At 48.5% G+C, this 12422-nt stretch overlaps 1 pseudogene; it reads left to right on the top strand.

Annotated features, from left to right (window-relative positions):
* Positions 1–11426: 11426 nt before the first annotated feature.
* LOC128779565 (HIG1 domain family member 1A, mitochondrial pseudogene) lies at positions 11427–11745 on the top strand (annotated as a pseudogene).
* The last annotated feature ends 677 nt before the right edge of the window (positions 11746–12422 follow it).

The following is a 12422-nucleotide window of genomic DNA, read 5'->3' as shown; positions in this document are numbered from 1 at the left end:
CCCCTACACTATAGCCCCACAACATAACTATAACCCTGCACCCTAGCCTTAGCCCTACGCCATACCCCTACGCCATAGCAATAGCCCTAAGCCATAGCCCTACACCATAGCCATAGTCCTAACCCATACGACATTACCATGGCCGTAGCCCTATGCCATTTCCATATCCATAGCCCTATAACTTACCCATACCGATACCCCTAGTCATTCACCTACGCCATAGCCCTACGCATTAGCCCTACATCATAGCCCTAATCCTACATCACAGCAATCTCCCTATGCCATAACCAGAACAAGAGCCCTAAGCCATAGCCATAGCCCTAACACTAGACATAGCCCTACACATAGACACACCCCTAGACATATAGCCCTAGACATATAGACATAGCCATAGCCATAGCCCTAAACCATACACATAGCCCTAAGCCATAGACATAACCAATGACCCTAAGCCATACCTGTACCCCTAAGCCATACCTGTACCCCTAAGCCATACCCCTAAGCCATACCCATAACCCTAAGCCATAGCCATACCCCTAGACATAGCCACAGCCACAGCCCTAGCACTTAACACTAAGCCTTAACACTGAACACTAACACTAACCCTAAGCCATGGTCCTCCAAGAGGCACTAGCCCCTATCTCCTAGCACCTAGCACCTAGCCCTGAGCCCTAATCCCTGCCCCTGGTCCCTAGCCCCTAGCCCCTAGCAGTACCCCTAACCTGTACCCATAGCCCCTAAGCCATAGCCATAGCCATACCCATATCCATAGGCCCCAAGCCACAGCCCCTAAGCCATAGCACCTAAGACAGAGCAATAACCCATACCCATAGCCCTAAGCCATAGCCATAGTCCCAACACTAAACATTAACACAAAACACTAAACACTAAAACTAAACCCTAACAATAAACACTAACCCTAACCCTCGACCTAACCCCTACCCCAGCCCTACACATAGCCCTACACATAGCCATAGCCATAGTCATAACTATACCACTCAACCATAGCTCTCAGCCATACCCATAGCCCTAGTCCTACCCACAGCCCTGAGACATAGCCATAGCCCTATGCCATAGCCATACCCTACGCCATAGCCCTAATCCTAGACATAGCTCTAACCCTAGACATAGCCCCGTGACATTGCCCTAAGCCATAGCCATAGCCCTCAGCCATAGCAATAGCCCTAAGCCATAGCCCTACAACATTGCCATAGCCATAACCTATGCCATAGCCATACTACTAGACATAGCCCTAACCCTAGACATAGCCCTAGACATAGCCGTAAGCTGTACCTATAGCCTTGAGCCGTACCCATAGCCCTACACCATAGCCCTCATCCATAACAATACCCCTAAGCCGTAGCCCTAACCCATTGCCAGTCATAGCCGTAGCCCTACGACATTGACGTAGCTGTAGCCCTAGCCATTGCTCTATCCCATACCCCTAGCTGTTGCCCTGAACAATAGCCATTCACCACAGCCATAACCCTAGAGCACAGACATAGCCCTACACCATAACCATAGCCATACCCCCAGCCCTAGCCAAAGCCCTAAGCCAAAGCCCTACGCCATAGATATACCCATAATCCTATGCCATAAACGTAGCCCTACACAATAGCTGTAACCCTAGGCATAGCCCTTAACCTAGACATAGCCCTACACATAGCCCTAGACAGAGCCCTAAGCCATAGCCCTCACCAATACCCATAGCTCCAGCCCTAGCCATACCCCTAAGCCATAGCCATATCCATAGCCATAAACATAGCCACAACCCTAACAGTAAACACTAAACCCTACCACTAACCCTCACCCATGGCCCTGGCCCTGGCACTAGCCCCTATCTCCTAGCATCTAGCACCTAGCCCTCTGCCCTATGCTCTGTTCCCTAAGCCCTAGCCATAGCCCCCAACCCCTGTTCCCTAACCCCTGGCACTGGCCCTAAGGGCCTAGCTGTAGCCCCTAGCTATACCCCTAGCCATAGCCATGGCTATAGCCCCTAAGCTGTAGCCGCAGCCCCTAAGACATAGCCACTAAGCTGTAGCCATAGCCATAGCCATAGCCACTAAGCCATAGCTTATAGCCCTTAATCCATAGCCTTTAACCCCTAAGCCATAGCCCCTAAGCCATAATAATAAGCCGTACCCATAACCCTAAACCATACTCATAGACCTAAGCCATAGACCTACCCTTGGCCATAGCACTAGGCCATAGCCCTAAGCCATAGCCATAGCCCTAACCAAGAGTCCTAAGCCAAAGCTATAGCCATAGCCCTAACACTAAACACTAAATACTAACACTGAACCCTAACACTAACCCTAAGCCATGGCCCTGGCCCTAGCCCCTATCTCCTAGTCCCTAGCACCTAGCCCTATGCCCTAAGTCCTCTTCCCTAAGCCATATCCCCCAACCCCCGTGCCTTAACCCTGTGCCCTAGCCCCTAGCCCCTAGCAATAGGCCCTAGACATAGCCCCTAGACATAACCCCTAGCCGTACTCCCTAAGCTGTAGCCATAGCCCCTAAGCTGTAGCCATAGCCCCTAAGCCACAGCCTGTGGGGAACTGTTCCACACATGAGAAATGTGGCTCAACCCCCACTCGCAAAAGCCAGTGTGGAGCCATGTTGGCGGGCAGGACCCACGTCCATGCAAAGGTTCTCCAGTGGGAAATCAGGCCTGCATCGTACATACACTGCTATGAGACTTGCTCTTGCTAAAACTCCCTCACCCTGAGGCAGCAAATGTTTACTGAGTATCTGTAACTTCCTAAAGTCTACACTAAACCACCAAAATATGGAGTATTAACAGTTTCCCCATCGAGCTGTACCATACTTCTCTTTTAAGTAATGAGCAGTATTCTGTCCTTTGTGGTCCTTAAAAGGTAATCACCTGAGGTGAACCTGTGCAGAGTAAATGAGGACCATCCTCCATGTAATGTGCCCAGAAAAACAATAAAAGCCTGTCCAGGCGGGGATCGGCCCCCTCTCTGGGGCTCTCTATACCCCTCTCACCCTCTCTCGCTTAGAGGGTGGCCATGCCATCCCTTTTCCTCCACAGGATTTCTGTACTCTGTGTATATTTGTATACTGCACCCACAACACCGGATCCTGTGGACCGGGATCCGCTTCAATGGCCCCTAGCCCATAAGGCATAGCCCCTAAGCCATAGCCTCTAATCCCTAAGCCATAGCCCCTAACCCCTAAGCCATAGCCCCTAGCCCCTAATCCATACCCTCTAACCCATAAACCATAGCACCTACCCCTAGGACATAGCCCCTAGCACCTAAGCCGTAGCCCCTAAGCCATAACAATAAGCCATACCCATAGCCCTAAGCCATAGCCCTAACACTAAACACTAAACACTAAACACTAACATGAAACCCTAACACGAACACTAAACAACCCTACACTAACCCTAAGCCCTGGCCCTGGGCCTGCCACTAGCCCCTATCTCCTAGTCACCAGAACCTAGCCCTGTGACATAACTCCTGTTCCCTAAGCCCTAGCCCCCAACCCCTGTGCCCTAACCCCTGGCCCTGGCCCCTGACCCCTAGCCCCTAGCAGTAGCCCCAAGCTCCTAACTGTACCACATAGCCATAGGTGTCACCACAGCCCCTCAGCTGTAGCTGTAGACCCTAAGTTGTAGCCCTAGCCCCTAACCAATAGCCTCTAACACCTAGGCCATAGCCCTTAAGCCATAGCAATAAGCCATACCCATTCCCTAATCCATAGGCATAGCCATACCATACCCCTGAGACATAGCCATAAGCCATAACCATAGCCATAAGCCACATCCACAGTCCTAACCCACAGCCATAATCCTAAGCAATACCCCTCAATCCTAGCCATAGCCATAGCCCTACGCCATAATCATAGCCATAGCCATAACCCTACAAGATAGCTCTAGCCATAGCCATTACCCTACAACATAGTCCTACACCCTACCCATAGGCATAGCCCTAAGCCATACCCCTACACCATAGCCATGGCCCTACAACATAGCCATAACCCTACATCCTAGCCATAATCCTAACCACAGCCCTAGAACATAGCCATAGCCCAACACCCTAGCCATAGCCATACCCCTGCACCATACCCCTAACACCATAGCCCCACAACATAGCCACAACCCTGCACCCTAGCTTTAGCCCTAGCCATACCTCTACGCCCTTATCTTAGCACTAGCCATACCCCTATGCAGTAGCCATAAATTGACACACTAGCCACAGCCCTATGCCATACCCCTACACCATAGCGATAGCCCTAAGCCATAGCCATAATCCGAACCCCTATGCCATTGCCATATCCATAGCCCTATAACTTGCCCATAGCGATACCCCTAGCCATTCACCTACGCAATAGCCCTATGCATTACCCCTGCGTCATAGCCATAACCCTACATCACAGCCATATCCCTATGCCATAACTAGAACAAGAGCCCTATGCATTAGCCATAGCCCTAACACTAGACATAGCCCTACACATAGACATACCCCTAGACATATAGCCCTACACATATAGCCGTAGACATACCTATAGACATAGCCATAGCCATAGCCATAGCCATAGCCATAGCCATAGCCATACCCTTAACCCATACACATAGCCCTAAGCCATAGCCATACCCATAGCCCTATACCATACACATAGCCCTAAGCCGTACACAAAACCAAGCCTAAGCCATTCCTGTACCCCTAAGCCATAACCCTAAACCATACCCATAACCCTAAGCCATAGCCATACCCACAGCCATAGCCACACCCACAGCACTAACACTAAACACTAACCCGAACCCTAAGCCATGGCCCTGCACAAGGCACTAACCCCTATCTCCTACCCCTACCACCTAGCCCTGACCTTGACCCTGACCCTGACCCTAACCCTAACCCTGACCCTAGCCCTGACCCTGACCCTAGCCCTAGCCCTAGCCCTAGGCCATAGCCATAGCCATAGCCATAGCCATAGCCCTAACACGATGCCTAGCCCTAACATGATACCTAGCCTTGGCCCTAACACGAACCCTAGCCCTGGCCATGTCCCTCACCCTTGACCCTTGACCGCTGAACCCAGACCTGGCCCCGGCCCACACCCTGCTCTTACCCTGGCCTTAGCCCCACCCGTACACGTAGCCCCTATCCATACTTGTAGACGATAAAGCCATAGCCTGTAAACCATAGCCATAGTGATAGCCCCTAAGCCTTACCCTGCAAAACATAGCCCCTAAGCCATAGCTTCTAATCACGATGCCATACACCTATTCTATACCCTTAAGCCATACCCCTAAGTCATACCCATGCCCCTAAGGCTTAGCCTTAGCCATAGCCCTGACCCATAGCCATGAGCCATAGTCCTGTCCCATAGCCAAACCCACACCCAAAGCACTAATTCATACCCATAGTCCTAAGTCATAGCCGTCAGCCATAGCCGTAGACGTAGCCCTACAACATTCCCATACCCGTAGCCTTACGCTATAGCCCTAGCCAGAGCCATTGCCCTATGCCATAGGCCTATGCCACAGATCTACACCATAGCCATCTCCCTAGCCATAGCCCTACACCATAGCCATAGCCCTACACCATAACCCTAACCCTAGATTGAGCCCTAATCCCAGACATAGCCTTACCCTTACACATACCCCTAGACATACACATATCTGTTGGGAGCGGTTCCACTCTTGCTGGCTGACAAAGTCCCAGAAGATGTTCCCGGAAGGCAAAGACCAGATGGGAAAGGAAAACTCCCCACTCTTCCCCTTATAGTGTGTTTCATCTTATTAATCATGGGTGGTTTTTGGATGGTGCGTCATAATGGTGGGAAAAAGACTTTCCCAAGAGGGGTTCCAGAGAAACAGGAGACTGCAGACGGAATGACAGAAAGTAATTCCACACACCCCGATACTCCTGCCTGTAATTCTAGGGAGTCAAAACAAAAGAACTTTCTCATAAGATTAATGTACCACGAAGGAGAAACAGGATATAATCAGACCAATACGTTTCTAGTCAACAAGCCCCTGAATGTCTAAAAGTCGTTAGAGTAACACCCCCTCCTTTACCTTAAATAAGAATATATATCAATTAGACAGCCATAGAAATAAGAAAAGCTGGTTAGCTATTAGGTATACAGAAATAGTTACTATGAAGCTAAAGTTTATAGTACACAGAGAAACATTTTAGACAGAAAAGATAGATAGCTAAGTTAGATATCACAAAGGCCTTATTGCCTCTGCTCAATCTACCGTATACTTTTGCCCTATGAACAATTTCTGAAAATGTCTAATCGTCTGATTTATGACTCTCCTAGTTAAAATAATCTTTGTTCACTATAACTGAATCTATGGAAACTTTGGCCAAAACAATCCTTGTTTAATATATTTAAATCCATAGAAACTTTCGTACTTTTCCTGGTTACCTTTGTATTGATGTTTCTGCTTAACTGATCATGCTATACACTTGCAAATGTTAATCTATGCCAAAAAAGAAAATATAAAAATCCATTTGTGCTTGCAATAAACGGAACAGCGCTTCACTGTCCTCTGACGCGTGATGTCGTCTGTCTCCCATGGCCGACGCCTCATAGCACCTTCGGGACCCCCTGGGCTCTGCTGCGGCTGGACCGCGGCAACTGGCGCCTGAAACAGGGACCTGAAGGTAAGCCCCCCCAAAGTTCAGTGAGGCTAGGATCTCACCGTACTGGTGCTGCAGACCCCCTAGTGGAATAGGCTAGGTAAGGAGGGCGAGTAATCATAGGACATACAGAGTCCAGAGAAAAGGAGAGGCTCTGTACTGAAGTCATTTAGTAATTAAAAACCTTTTTCAGAAGTTTTGAGCCATACTGAGCCTAAAGAAAGAGGGCTCGGTATTGAAATTGAAAACTTTTTAAGAAGCTAGGTGCCATACAGAGTCCAGAGAAAGAAAGAGGGCTCTGTATTGAATTCATTCAGCATTTAAGAGTTGAGGCTATGGGACACACTGAGTCAAAAGAAAGAGGACTGTTCATAGATATCACTAAGCATATGTTAAGAAAAAGAGGAATTAATGTAGCAACTAAGCAATTTAGAGAATTTTTTCATTTTGTTCAAGAATGTGCGCCCTGGTTCCCGGAAGAGGGATCAGTGAATTTAGAAACATGGTAGAAGTTAGGGCAAGATATGAAAACTTATTATACTCTTCACGGGCCAGAAAAGGTCCCAATAGATGCATTCTCTCTATGGAATGTTTTAAAAGACAGCTTTGACCCCATCCATGAGGCTGTTTGTTTAGCAAAACAAGTTACAGAGGAATCTATGCCCCATAGCCATATCCACACACATACACATAGCCATAGTCCTCACTCATAGCCCTCACACTTAACTCTCACCCATAACTATATCCCTAGACTTAACCATAAGCCTAACCCATAGCCATAGCCATAGCCCTACACCATAGTACTAACCCTAGACTAACTTCTAACCCTAGACATAGCCCTAACCCTAGATATAGCCATAGCCCTACACATAGACATAGCCATAGCACCTACCCATAACACTCAACCATAGCTCTAAGCCATACCCATACCCATAGCCCTACTCATGAGTTTAATTGATAGCCATACCCACAGCTCTAACCCATACCCATAGCCCAAAGGCAAATTCCTAAGCCATAACCCTATGCCATAGACATAACCCCACATCAAAGCCATATCCCCACACCATAGCCAGAACAAGAGCCCTATGCCATAGCTATACCCTATGCCATAGCCATAATACTAGACATAGCCCTAACCCTAGACATAGCCCTAGACATAGCCCTAAGCTGTACCTATAGCCTTGAGCCTTACCCATAGCCCTCAGCCATAACAATACCCCTAAGCCGTAGCCCTAACCCATAGCCACAGTCATAGCCGTAGCCCTACGACATTGCCATAGCTGTAGCCCTAGCCATTGCCCTATGCCATAGCCCTAGCCGTTGCCCTACACAATAGCCCTACACCATAGCCATAACCCTACAGCACAGACATAGCCCTACACCATAGCCATAGCCATAGTCATAGCCCTACGCCATAGCCATACCCCCAGCCTTAGCCAAAGCCCTAAGCCAAAGCCCTACGCCATAGCCATACCCATAACCCTATGCCATAGCTGTAGCCCTACACAATAGCTGTAACCCTAAGCATAGCCCTTACCCTAGACATAGCCCTACACATAGCCCTAGACAGAGCCCTCAGCCATAGCCCTCAGCCATAGATCTCAGCCATACCCATAGCTCTAGCCCTAGCCATAGCCCTAAGCCATAGCCATAGCCATAGCCATAGCCATAGCCACAGGCCTAACAGTAAACACTAAACCCTATCACTAACCCTCAGTCAAGGACCTGGACCGGGCACTAGCCTCTATCTCTTGGCTCCTAGCATCCAAGCCCTGTTCCCTAACCCCTGACACTGGCCCCTAGCCCCTAAGACATAGCCATAGCCTCTAACCCATATCCACAAAGCTGTAGCCATAGCCATACTCAGAGCACCTAAGCCACAGCCCCTAGCCCCTAATCCATAACCTCTAACCCCTAAGCATTAACCCCTAACCCATAGTAACAAGTAATACCCATAGCCCTAAACCATACTCATAACCATAGCCCTGAGCCATACCCCTAACCCATACACATAGCCCTAAGCCATAGCCCTACCCCTAGCCATAGCCCTAGGCCATAGCCCTAAACCATAACCATAGCCCTAATCAAGAACCCTAAGCCATAGCCATAGCCATACCCTAACAGTACACAACAAACACTAACACTAAACCCTAACACTCACCCTAAGCCATGTCCCTGTCCCTAACACTAGCCTCTATCTCCTAGTCCCCAGCACCTAGCCCTGTGCCCAAAATCCTCTTCCCTAAGCCCTAGCCCACAACCCCTGTGCCCTAACCCCATCCCCTGGCACCTAGCCCCTAACCCCTAGCCCCTAGCCATACCCCCTAAGCTGTAGCCATAGCCCCTAAGCTATAGCCTGTGGGGAACTGTTCCACACATGGGAAATGTGGCTCAGCCCCCATTCGCAAAAGGCATTGGGGAGCAAGGTTGGCGAACAGGACCCACTTGCCACTATCTCCTAGCCCCTACCACATAACCCTGTGCCCTAAGCCCTCTTCCCTAACCCCTAGCCACCAAACCCTGTGCCCTAACCCCTGGCCCTGGCCCATAACCCCTTGCCCTGGCCCATAACCCCTAGCCCCTAACCCCTGGCCCTAAGTGGAGCCCTAAGCCCTAAGCCCTGAATCCTAACCCCTAAACCCAGCCCCTGGACCCTTGCTCCGACCCCTAACCCTAACCCCTAGAGCCTACACCCACACCCTATGCTCTAGAACCCTACCCCAACCCTAACCCTAACCTACTTCTTACAGCAGCAGAATTTCTTCTAAGGGAAACTGCTCTTTTGACTGTCCTGTCGTGTTCCCCTTCTTTTGACCCATGATCTCTTCCGTGTTAGTCTAAAGTGTGTAGTGTTCATCTGACTAATTGTGTTGATGCAACGCTTTCCTTACCTTTCTGAAGAGAATCCCACGTGGAAGCGCTGTCAAGCATGCTGCTTGAGGTGTTCTTCCCAGGCGACTGCTGTAGATCTCAGAGGTCAAAGAGGTGGATGTAACCATCCTGGTGCAAATGACGTTCCATGATTCATTTGGGTACTTTGAGTGCGTCGCCCGTGGCCGGCGTGGCCTCACTTGGTCGGTCCGCGGGCAGTGTCTGCCCTGGATGGCTGTCCATAGCAATGAGTATGTCCCAGGCGTGGGGAACCCTGCTGAGAGACATCTCCAACGGGAACCTGCAAGGTGATTAAGACTCATTAGATCCCTAACAGCAACTTCTCCTATATACCACACATCTTTTCCTGCATTTATCGGGCATTTTACCACTTCTTGAAATGACAGGCCCTAATGTACTGAAAACTTGGCTGATCTTCATCCATCTTCCCTATCACAATGGCCACACAGACACTCAACACGTTTCAGAAGATTTCTTTATTTTCCGAAGCAGAGAAAACTGGCCTGAGAACGTGCCCACGAAAGCATGCAAGTAAAATACTATCTGTTCTTCCTTATTTTTTTATTGTACTTATTTGATTTCCTTTTTTAACCCCGTGTTAGACAATAGGGAATACACTTTACTTTTCTCATTGAATGAGGAACATGCAACAGGCAACATGGACAAAGTGGACTCTGTCATGCTACGAGCACAATTCCAAAAAATGTCACATCAAAAGGGTTTCTTACTGCTTTGGCCTTTATTCTGAACACCAATCACATGGTACCTACACAGTGCTAATATGTAGACTCTTCTAAATGCTCTTGTAAATACCACTGCCATCCAAAGTCATTCATAGTCCACCGGAATCAAACGCTTTTCCTGCCAACCTGCACTGAGATGTCATTCCCCAAAGGGGACACGAGATGGCAGCACAGACCGACAGACTCAAGACGTAGATGCCATGACGGACACACTTTACATTTTCCAAAAGAAAGTGGACGACACGACATTGTCACCATTCCATTCCACTGCCCTCTGTCATCTTTCAGGGAACTTCGCGTTCCGTCCTCCTGCAGCACTGTTACCTTTAGGAGCCCAGAGCTGTTCCACGGGCCTTCTGCAGTCTTCATGGAACCAGAAATTTCTCTCCACTGACAGAAATTTGGTATACGAACGAAATGGCCACGTGAAGATGCGAGGTATGGGGAATACTGCGGACGAATTACAATGGCACGGCTGGGATGGAAACCTTTACCCTGGTCGCCAAAAACAAACGTGGGCTCTCACCTCATCCTGAAGCTTCAGAATCTTCTGCTACTGAATTCTGGATTCTTTCCCTCGGAGAGTGTTTTCAGGTGGTCTGACAGGAGGCAGTACCTGTTGCCACTAACCTGCTGGGTTTCCACAGAGAACTCCTACTGCAGAACTCCATCTGCAATCCTATCGGCAGCCGACCGACAGCCGACCCTTGACACAGTCGGGACGGATGAGATGCGTCTGCACAGCAGAGGCAGCTGTGGCTGGACTTCCTGTCTATCTCTTCTTGCAAGTCTGTCTTTGCTATTACTACCTGCTGCGATTTTTGAGCACTTGTATTTCTGGTCCACTGATGTGCAGAATTCCAACGCAACTGTAAAAAATGATTTCTTGGCCATTGAACAAAAGCCCCTTATAAATCCTCCACAGCCTACTTCTCCTACCTATTGCAAGATTAGTATTACGCAATAGGCATGCCAGATTGCCAGAAAAAATGGAGAAAAATGTTACTAGACATCCCCCTTAGTACAACCTTGGACAGGAATAATATTGGATGGAACTAGATGGATAAAAGAGCAAGGAAAATAGGTGAAGTATTATAATTTAAGCATGAGGGAACAAATACAAAGATCATCCCCTGCAAAGTGCATAAAGAAAGAACCAGAAGCGGGCTGGTATTTGAGAGGTGCTGGTGTTGGAAGACTCTTCAAACAGTATGTCATCCAACACAGACGTTTCTCTTTCTTCATATGATGAGGGTCAGGGATCTAAATTTGTCCGAAAAGCTAAAGAGGCACCGTTTGTCCCTATTGGAATGGAGGGTTTGGCAGCAATCGTCGCGTACGGGTTGTATAAACTGAAGAGCCAGGGGAGCACTACAATGTCGGTCCACCTGATCCATATGCGCGAGGTGGCCCAAGGCTTCGTTGTGGGAGCAATGACTCTTGGTATGGCCTATTTCCTGTATAAGGAATTATGGACGAAACCTAAACCCTAGGAGAAGAGCTGCTGTCTTGGCCGTGGTGGTGCCGGTGGTGGCCGTAGTTAGAGATCTCATATTGAAGTTCTGTATTTATGTTGGAAATAAATCGTTTGAGTGGGTCAGACAATAGGAACATGGTAATTTGAATATTGGCTTCCTTGCTTGCAGGCTTGGTTTGCTGGGTGACTAAATTACTAGTGACTAGTTCACTAACTGGGTCATTCAGAGGAGTCAGATTAGCACATAAGAAACATGCCCCTTTTAAATGCACTTGACAGTAGCAAAGTGTCCACCTCGTTGCTCTCTTTTGGTGAAACTTGTTCTAATGGGTCACCCTGCCAATCCCGAATACTCCCAGTTGCTGCAGAATGTCACGTGCTTTTGATGTTATGTAGGAACCCCCTTTGCCCCAGGTTTTTTTTTTTCTGCCTGCCTCGTGGACTGGTTAACTACTTTTGGTTTTAGGGCTGGTTGGCTCTTACCCCGTTCAGAATGGTGCACAGCACACAGCGTTACAAACCTCCCCACAACTGAACATCTGTGTGTGTGTGTGTGTGTTTAAACCACACCTAAAATACTAATGACAGCTGCTAGAAGGTAGTATTTATTTTAGAGTCATACTTGTAAACATTAGATAATTGCTTATCTAATCTAATTGGATCCTAATTTGACTATTTTGTAATTGCAGAGTT

This window comes from Desmodus rotundus, chromosome 11, assembly GCF_022682495.2.
Source record: "Desmodus rotundus isolate HL8 chromosome 11, HLdesRot8A.1, whole genome shotgun sequence".
Taxonomy (NCBI): domain Eukaryota; kingdom Metazoa; phylum Chordata; class Mammalia; order Chiroptera; family Phyllostomidae; genus Desmodus; species Desmodus rotundus.
Note: the sequence above shows the minus strand (reverse complement) of the source record. Positions and strands in the feature narration are given on the sequence as shown.